This window comes from Rattus norvegicus, chromosome 14, assembly GCF_021556685.1.
Source record: "Rattus norvegicus strain SHRSP/BbbUtx chromosome 14, alternate assembly SHRSP_T2T, whole genome shotgun sequence".
Taxonomy (NCBI): domain Eukaryota; kingdom Metazoa; phylum Chordata; class Mammalia; order Rodentia; family Muridae; genus Rattus; species Rattus norvegicus.
The window spans coordinates 61,755,667-61,765,000 of NC_141547.1; the positions used below are offsets into that span (position 1 = coordinate 61,755,667).

General features: G+C 44.2%; 1 protein-coding gene across 1 annotated transcript in view; it reads left to right on the plus strand.

Annotated features, from left to right (window-relative positions):
• The first annotated feature begins 8,231 nt into the window (after positions 1-8,231).
• The window catches only part of Cckar (cholecystokinin A receptor), an 11,489-nt gene continuing 10,386 nt past the window's right edge, over positions 8,232-9,334 (plus strand). The window contains exon 1 of the mRNA XM_087582314.1: positions 8,232-8,507. The gene's annotated coding sequence lies outside the window, so the exon portion shown is untranslated. The remainder of the gene's footprint in view (positions 8,508-9,334) is intronic.

Here is a 9,334-nt window from a genome sequence, read left to right on the forward strand (position 1 = left end):
TTTTGTAAGTTTTGTTTAGAAGTTTTTGAATGAAAACCATTTCACTTCTTTGCAGACTTTCCCCTGCTGTGCTAACCATTTGATTTCTTCATCATTGGCCAGAAGTGAAAATAAAACAGACCCGTTGTGGAAGTTATGAACTAAAATCAGACATTATTTTTTTCTACTGTTCAGCCTAAAAGATGTTTATGATGTTCATTTTTATTCTTCTGTAGAAAATAAATCTATACCAGTAGGGTGGAGTTGGAGGTAGACATGATTTAATCTTTGTGGGAAGCACCTTTTTTAAGATTAGCAATGGGTAACTGTCGATAATTACCCGTGAGTAGTTATTATACACTAAAAGAAGATATGTTAGACGAGGTTAAGCAATAGTTTAAATCAGAGTGCAAAAGCAAGTCCATTAATTAATGACAAAAGGGGGATGATATAAAAACAAAGGAAAGACAATTCACACACAAAAATGCATAAATGCATTGGCCATCACTTCAAAATGAAAACTAAAAGAACAAAAAGAAATCATTTTTATCCATAAGCATGAAGATTATGGAAATGTTAATAATAAAAGTAATGCTCAAACACGGACATATCCTAGATTTTATACAGTGTTAAAGGGAATAGGAACAGCTTTTAGGGAAATTTGGCTCATTCACCTTTTATAACTATGTGCTCAGGGGAGACAGTATGTGCACATGGGTGCAGGGAGCCGCCGGGCAGGTGTAAGCCTGCCAGTGTGGATGCTGGGGGAAAAAATTGGGTCCTTTGCAAGAGAATTATGTGTTCTTAATCACTGAGCAATCTCCTAACCACGATCCATGTGTTCTCTACATGTTTGTGTGTACCTGGAACTCTAGGAGACCAGAGAAGGGTAACAGATCTCCCGGAGCTGGAGTTACAGGCAGTTGTAAGCTACTATGTGGGTGCTGCAAACTGAAGTGGGTCCTCTGGAAGAGCAGCCAGTGCTTTTAAAACCAGGGTCTTTTTTCCCAGCCCCGAATTCATGGATTTTTAAACCCATGTATTCTGCCACCCTCCAGCTCTGGGGTTCAGTGTTTTTATAGACAAATCTCTGCCCCTGTGTTTGAGATGATGCACAGAGGTATTTACGTGGTTTGGAAAATAAAAATTCCACCCAGTCATGTAGAGAGAGATTTGTATAGGATTCGTCTTGCTGTGGAATACTACACAGAAGCTTAAGTGGGAAAAAAAAATTACAAGAACAAAAAGGGGAGGAGAATGAACATGTCCTTTGTATAAACTTGCAAATATTATTCAACCATGCTATGAAATTTTCAAATATGAAGATACTTGGTATATTCTCAAAATTATATAAATGTATTGATCACCACGGTTGCTTCAAGGAACGAATCAACTGAAGAAAAGGACTTTGGACAGCATCTATAATGTTGAATTTTTACAACCCTGTATTAAATCACAGCAACACTTTAAAAAATAGTTATAAGAAATAGGAGGCAACTAGATGTGTTTGACTCTGAGGATATTGTTATGTTCTTTGTCCACTTGGGTGTGTGGTTGGGTTTTTAACAAGCTCATGAACTCTCTAGCTGAATATTGAAAACTATATATTTCTTAACTTTTTTGCAATATTGGGTTTCCAAAGAGGATCTGTGTGTGTCTACTCTGACAGCTGTTAGAATGCTATGAAGTATGTTGACTTGGAAACAAAGAAAGTCGTTTATTCCTCAGTTCCTGGATCTGGGAGCTCCAAGATCAAGGCAAAGCAGGGTTTGGTGAAGGCTGCTTTCTGGCTCATGAACAAGATACTTTTCTGTGTTCTCTTGTGTCAAAGGGAGAGACACCAAAAGGAGAGACACCAGCACCCCTCCTGTAGCTTAATCATCTCCACTTCCCTCCAGGGGTGGGGACAGGACTTGATGCAAAGGTAGAGAACACTGACATTTGAGTTTCAGCAACATTCAAGACCCCAAAAATGTCAAGAAAAATCTTAGTGGGAAACCTTGTGCTTTGTTGTGGCCTGGAGGAAGTAATCCAGCTTCTTCATCAGACAGGGGTCATAGAGAGGCCTACCTGGAAAGTACATCATTTAAGAGCCTTGAATTCTCAAAATGGTTGCATCACATGCAAAACATCATATTATCCAATCCAAGAATCCTATTTCAGAGTCAGAGTCTCTCTGCCTGTAGGAATGATAAAAAGACAAGGAATGACCTCAGTATCCCCATCAATTTAGTCTCTTGACCAAGCAGCACTTAGCAAATGTGAACAGTGCACCAGAGACTTCAGAAATGAATGGGGTATGATATACCATTGAAAGTGGTCAACAGGGCATAGGCCACCAGCAGCTCTAGGCTCACTATGGAGAGACTGGGGTTTCAATGACACATAGCACTGCATAGTAAGCCACAAGGCTATACCCTTGGGAGATGAAGTTACTCTGTCACCAGTTAAGGCTTTTCTAACATAACTAAATTCCAAATCTAAACATTTCTTATTAACGTGTGCATAAATTACATTTTTTATTAAAAAAAATCTGACATTCTCCTTTAATTTACTGAACCATAGAGGAGCATGGTATCGAGAGTCCCAGCCTGGCTCCACTTTCCTAGGCATTGGGCCAGACAAGCATTATGTGTCTAAACATTTCAAGGCACTTGGGTCTTCAATTGCTCTCATTGCTAGTTCAGCTAATGGACTCAGTAGCTGTTAAAAATCCCAGAATAGAAGGTAGATACAAGTGGTTGGACCACTTTCCCATAAGGAGCATGCTGGGTTGCTCCCCACATCACTAAGGCACGTAAACTTTGGGGTTTTAGTGACCCAGGATTGTTCCCTGGATTTGTCGAGGCATGAGCAAAGCCTGCTACTAGGGATGGTGAGAACAGTAAGCTTGTTGGGCACTTGGCAGGCTGCATGGGGACAATGACCTCCTACCACACCCCCATCAGTCACAGCTCTCTCTTTATACCTAGTCTTCCGCTGAGGAATTTGTCCCCTTACATTGTACAGAAGAAAGACTCTGGATTGGGGACATAGCAGGAGAGCTATGATGAAGGCTGAGTGGACTTTTTGGATTGTGTTTAGGGCCAGAGGTAATGGGACTTTCACGGGAGGTTTCTGAGGTCAAGATAGACCTGAGTACTCTGTTCCTACTTCTGCACATTGCTCAAGGTCTGAGCACCATAAGAATACGCAGAGGAAGCATCCTGCTCGTGAACTTGATGCTCTCCTGGTGGAATTCCAGTTATTTCAAGGGTGACATTGACCACATCGAGTTCCTGGATAGAAGGTAAATACCAGATGTCACAAGACAGTGCAGATGAGAGAAGAGAATTGAAGGCACACGGGAGCCACTTTGAGGATGTCCACTCATGACAGAATGCTCGGACCTGGAGAACTGTATGGGAAATGACACACCAGAGTAAACATCTAGAGGAATGTTTGGACCAAGAAGTGTAGGTGCTTGTATCAACCCTGGACCACATCTTTACTTACAGTACCACACATATATACCATGTGCTCTCTGGGTGCCAATGGGGTTCTGTATCGTGGTCTGTACTTTACGGAGAAAGGACCAGAAGTATAGAGTGATGAAGTTGAACGATGAAGCCCATCTGACCACTGGAGATTCATAAGGATGCAAACAAGGCTCCTTGGGTGATCTCTAGATAGCACTTGGCTCTAGGTATCCATCTCTGAGTAGCCTTTGCAGAGAACTTGTCCTAGGTGAAGCTGGGGAAATGCTATACCAATTTTTCTCTGGCTTCCTGGTGACTCCTATGTTAAGGGAGTCACCCAAGCACCTGTGCCTGTGCCTGACACACTGACATGCCTCTCAGAGAGTTGTGTGCTTGAGTCTTAAAGACTGCCAAGCTTCCTTCATAATTTGCCAAGGGCCAGAATTAGAGTGTGAATCAGTTGTTGGCCTCTGCCCCTTCAGACTTGAGGGGTGGCTAAGGTGTTATTTTTCTGCTGGAGTTATTGGTACCAGGTAGCCAGCCTCTTGGGATCTGAATGTGAATTCTTTGAAACTCATTACTTTTCTGAAGAAAATTTGTAGTAACATCTACTACCTGCCGCATATCTATCCTGTGGCCTACTAGTCACACACAGCCAAGAACAGAAGCAACACAAAATTGCAAGCTTACTTAAAACCTAAGTTTCTTTGTGATTATGTTTTGGGACTCAATTAGGCCATTGAGCATGAGCTTTGTAGATGACAATGTCATGTTGCAATGTCAAAGGCTGGGCAGGTCTGTTAGGAGGTCACAAGGAATATCACAAAGGAGTTACTATGGTGATATACAAAGCTGATGCTCTTGTCTTCATAGCACTTCAGCTAGATGTGGCCCAAGAGCCACACCATGAAATTCCGAACTCTAGTCAAGATAAACCCGGGGAGCCAGTGGTGTATACAATGCAGAAATAAGTTCTGGTCTGGGATCCAGAGAGAAGGCTCTGAAGAGGTATCAGCTATGGATATCACCAAGGGTAGGACTCTTGGTAAAACAGTCACCAAGATGCTAGGGGCACTGGCATGGCTAAGGGCTTGCAGAAGACATGGGAAAAGGAAAAGGAGGGGAAGAGAAGGAAAGATAGGATACAAACGAGAGACTCAGATCACATACTCTCCAGGGTCAGGCTGAAGAACCAAACTGTATGTATGTAGGAGTGACATGCCGATTAGTGTTTTAAAAATAACACAGAGTATATTCCGTGGAGGGTGAAGGGAGGCTAAAAAAGGCAGATTGTGACTTCCTTGTGTGATCTTTCACCTATGACAGGAGGAATTCACTAAGCCCGAGTGTTGGGACTGCGAAGGGAAAGCTCGGCAGTAAGTGTGCTAAGAATGGGAGATTACTTGGTGACGAATGAAGCTGGGTCACTCCAGACAAGCCAGCTGGGCTGGAGAAGTATGACTGAAGACGGCAGTGTGACAATTACCAGGACATACCCTGAGTACCACTGAGGAGACATCTGGGGAAAGATGAGAAATAAAATACACAGACTCTAATTCATATTACTGTGGTTAGGACTAGGCTGAAAGCTGCAGAGAAGTCAAAACAATGTTGGCTTTATGAAATTTAAAAAGAAAAAAACCTTCTCACATAAATGAAGGTAATCGGTTCAGCCTCCCAAGTACCTCTGATTACATGCCTGTGCCATGAAGGCAGACTTACATATTCTAAATGGAACAGTAAACATTATTAAAATACCACCAAGAAGTACTGAAACTTGGGAAAGCAAGGGAAGGAGGGGCGCGAGGGGAAATGGCTCCGCTATTAAAATGCTTGGCCAGCATCATGAGAACTGGAGTTCCTCACTTAGATCCCAAGCCCTGGAACCTCACATAAAGGCTGGGCGGGCATTTATCCCACCTGTAATTGCGGCCTTGAAAGACAGACAGATCTCTAGAGCAAGCTGGCTAGGAGGACCAGATATGTCCAGGAGTTCTAGGTCAGATTGCAAGACCTTGCCTCAATGAACAAAGTGGAAGAGAAACTAAGGGTGATTCCTGACACCAACCAGAGGCCTCTACGTCTATGCACACACATGTATGTGATCCACATCCACAGACACATCCAAAACTGTGTATGTTCACACATGTACAACACACACACATACATACACACACATGAAGATGAATAAAACTTGCAAGAATTATGCTAAGTGAATGCAAAAGACTGCCTTAAACATCACATGTGTAAAATGTATTTCAAATATTCTGGATGATGGGATGAGGACGTTTTTCTTCTTTAACTATGTTATTTAAAGAATAATTGCATTTCCCTCAGAATGTTACAAAAGCCATTTTTCTCATTTTGAGGTAGACACTCATCTTTAAAATCAGATGCCTGGAGAGTGAGCGTCAGGTGGACACTGCATGCAGAGTCTGACTCCAAAGCTGCAGGGGCAGAAGGGAGCCTTCTACCCATTAACAGAGGTCATCTGGAGGCAGAGCTCTTAATTTTCCTCTTCAACACAAACCATAGACATTTATTTTTATGGTCATCTACTGGGCCCTTGTGACATCCAAGCACCCTGCTGTGTATTTCACACACACTGTAATGGAGAACATCCTAGCAGCTCTCTGAGGTAAGTGTCACCAATGTGTACCCATTTTATAGGTAAGGTTATAGAAACTCAAGAGAGGCGATGCTAAATCTCAAGGGTTCTGTTATGGTGCACGCACGTGGAGGTCAAAGGTCACTGGATCTCTTTCTGGATCACTCCCCAGCATATTTTTTGAGGCAAGGTCTCTCACTGAACTTTGAATTCACAGATTGGGCTAGGCTAGAAACCAGCAATCCCCCAGGGACCCTCCTATCTCTATCCCCTGCACAAGAGTTACAGAGAGGCACCACCCATTCAGCCTTCTCTGGATGCTGAAAGTCCAAACTCAGTTCCTCCTGATTGAGAAGCACTCTCCTGGCAGAACTATACCACCTCCCCAGCTTGTTAAAAAACAATCTCATCGAAAAGACTTGCCTCTCTCTGTAGTAAGGCACGGGGTTGGTTATTCTGCAGTGACTTCTCCAAAATGATGGTAGGGGAAGGAAGGCTTCAGACATCCACCCTCCCTTCCCCGAAGGTACCCACCTTGCCTAGCACTCGGTGAGAAAGAAGGGAACTCCCAATCCATTCCTTACAGAAGGCTGAGCCATTAGATGAGAGACACTGAACAATGAAGTATTTAGATGGTTACTTTCCGAGCAGCCGGCCGCTTTGAGAAATGTCACACTGCCCTGTCTGTGAACTGGGTCTTCACACCGGCAATCACCCTGGCTATTAGAAGGTGTTTCTCTCAAATGGCTTCCCATTGAAAAGCAATCCTGTGGGGTCCTGAAACTTGTTACTTTTCTACATACCTTTTCCCCACTAATGTTTATGCCTACCTTTAATGCTAAAACGAAGGTAGCACACACCAATCTTGTTGGTGTTTTAGAAGAATTGTTTCCGGAGACAGAAATGAGTTTGAGAAGCAGTTAATAATCTCATTTCCCAGGACCCTGCTGAAACTGCTCATCTTCTTTTGCAGTTCAGTATTTGGCAGAAAAGACCCTGAAATCCAAAGTGCTATTCACCTGGAGGGAGCTCTCAGTCCTCACTGCTAATGTACATCTCCAAGTCCAAGAGACACTTAAGCCACTCTTACTCAATTTGGATAATTTTGTCAATTCACCTGGAATTGCTACCAATCAAAGCGGATGGTATTTCTAGCATGCCCACCACCCTTCTCAGTCATCTCTCCAGGGGACTGAGCAGGTGTGAGGATAGAAATCCCCACCATTTGGCTCCAGCACAGCCTTTGGTAAAAGTGCATTGAGGCAACAGAAAGAGAGCACTGTGGATAAAGCACCTGGAATAGTAAGAACTTGAATTTGGGTGCTCAGAGCCCAGGTAAAGCTGGTACATGTCCTGTGCCACTCCTGTGGTGGGGTAGAACACAGGCAGGAGAAACCCATCGATTCACGGGTATCCCAGCATACACAGCCATGAGCAACTCCTAAAACCCTATCTCAAACAAAGTGGAGAATAAAGACCAACACCTGAAATTGCTTTCTGTCAGTCAAACACTCACCATGGCAAGGGAAGGAAGGAAGGACAGAACCTAGCCAATCTGGGCTCCATGTTGGCTCAGAGCAGATTCAACTCAAGCCCTCAGCTCTTCTAGTATGTCACCCTCAGGGCTGATATCCCCATGAACCCCAACATGGGACACTTCCATGGCCTGTCATGCCTGGGTCAGCCATAAGCACCAGTGGAGATGTGATAGCTGTGCCCAGGCTATAAAGTAACGCTTCCCCAACCATCTGGGACATTGTGACATGGGATCCCTTGTTGCCCCCAGCTAGCAGATTTGGTAGTCAGTCTGCCAATAAGGAAGATTTCAGCTGATGGGATCTGTGGCCAGTAGGAGCGATAAAGACCATGGCTCCAAAATGAGCTGTGGGAAGTAGAATAACCCAGGAAGTCTCCAGGGACAGGAAGGGGCTGAGGTTAGAGCTGCCAGGTCACAGGTGAGTTGGGTAAGGGGTGGTGACAGTCATGACTAGTTCTCACCAACAAGTCATGAGGCGACTGGGGGTTGGTGTTCACAATTCTAAAAAGAAAATAACCACTTTCTAAGTCAGGGTTCTCCAGAAGGATTAGAACAGATAGAGTGAATATATTATTCATTATAATTATTATTTTAATTATTTATTAATTAATTATACGCACATAATTAAAATCAACTTTTGCTGACACAGTAACAGCTGTCTCACACCAGAGAGACTGGGAACCTGGTGGTTGCTCTGACCTCTAGGGCCCCTCAGCTGGCATGGTAGCCCCACCATGACTGCTCACAGCAGTCAGAGGCCACAGCTGCTCAGCACAGAAGACTAAGGGGTCTCAGAACTCTTGGTCTGGCACCAAAGACTGAAGCATTCCTGGGTCTGGCTTGGAAGGCTGGAGATTCTGGCTCCGTATCCACCGATTCTGTGAAGGAATAGCAGCTACAGCAGGATGAGTTGACTCAGTGACAGGTGAGCGAACGGCCAGTATCTCCCTTCCCCTGAGCCTTTACCAGGGCTGCTGCCAGAAGGTGCAGCCAACACTGGAGGGGGAAGCTCCCACATCCAGTAAAGCCATCAGCTCAGTTCCTCAGTTGAGGCTCCCTATTCAGGTGATTCTAAGTGTGGCAAGTTCATGTTGAAAACCATCACACCCTTGTAATGTTATCAGTGAAAGGCTCGTACCCTGACATCTGCTATTTACTGCATCCTTCATGGGCCAGCCTATCTCTGTCACAAATTCTATGAAGCCGTTGTGACCACTCCCTGATGAAGAAAGACCATTGGTAAAGTCACAAACTGTGCATGGTACTTTCCAGCGAGTACCCAGTGAAGCCAGAATTTGGTCCTTGATCCGTGTGATACCAAAGTTTGTCTTGCTAATACCTACCCACCTCTCCTCTGGTTTCTGCACCCTACCATCTGGTTTCTATGACTCCTTGCCCCAAACAGGAAAAGACGTTTTACCGCTATCTTCACAGCACGTCATCCTAAGCATCTGTGTGAAAATTGCCAGTTAGTTCTTGGGTCAGGGAAGAGCTGGGCAGAGTGAGCATTCGGTTCCCTCAGTGGGAAACTTGTACACAATGGGTGCGAGGGATACCTAGCAAATAGATCAGGTCATAATACACTTGGACAAACCAGTCAAAAACACAGATGTTCAGACTAAGGCCAGTTGTATAGTGAACAGTGAGGGACTTTTAAATATTGTGTAACTTCCTAAAATAAATCCAGGCCCCTGAACATGTCTCTCACACTCCTCCCCGCTCCCGACATTCCCTAACTTATTCCTACTTCTG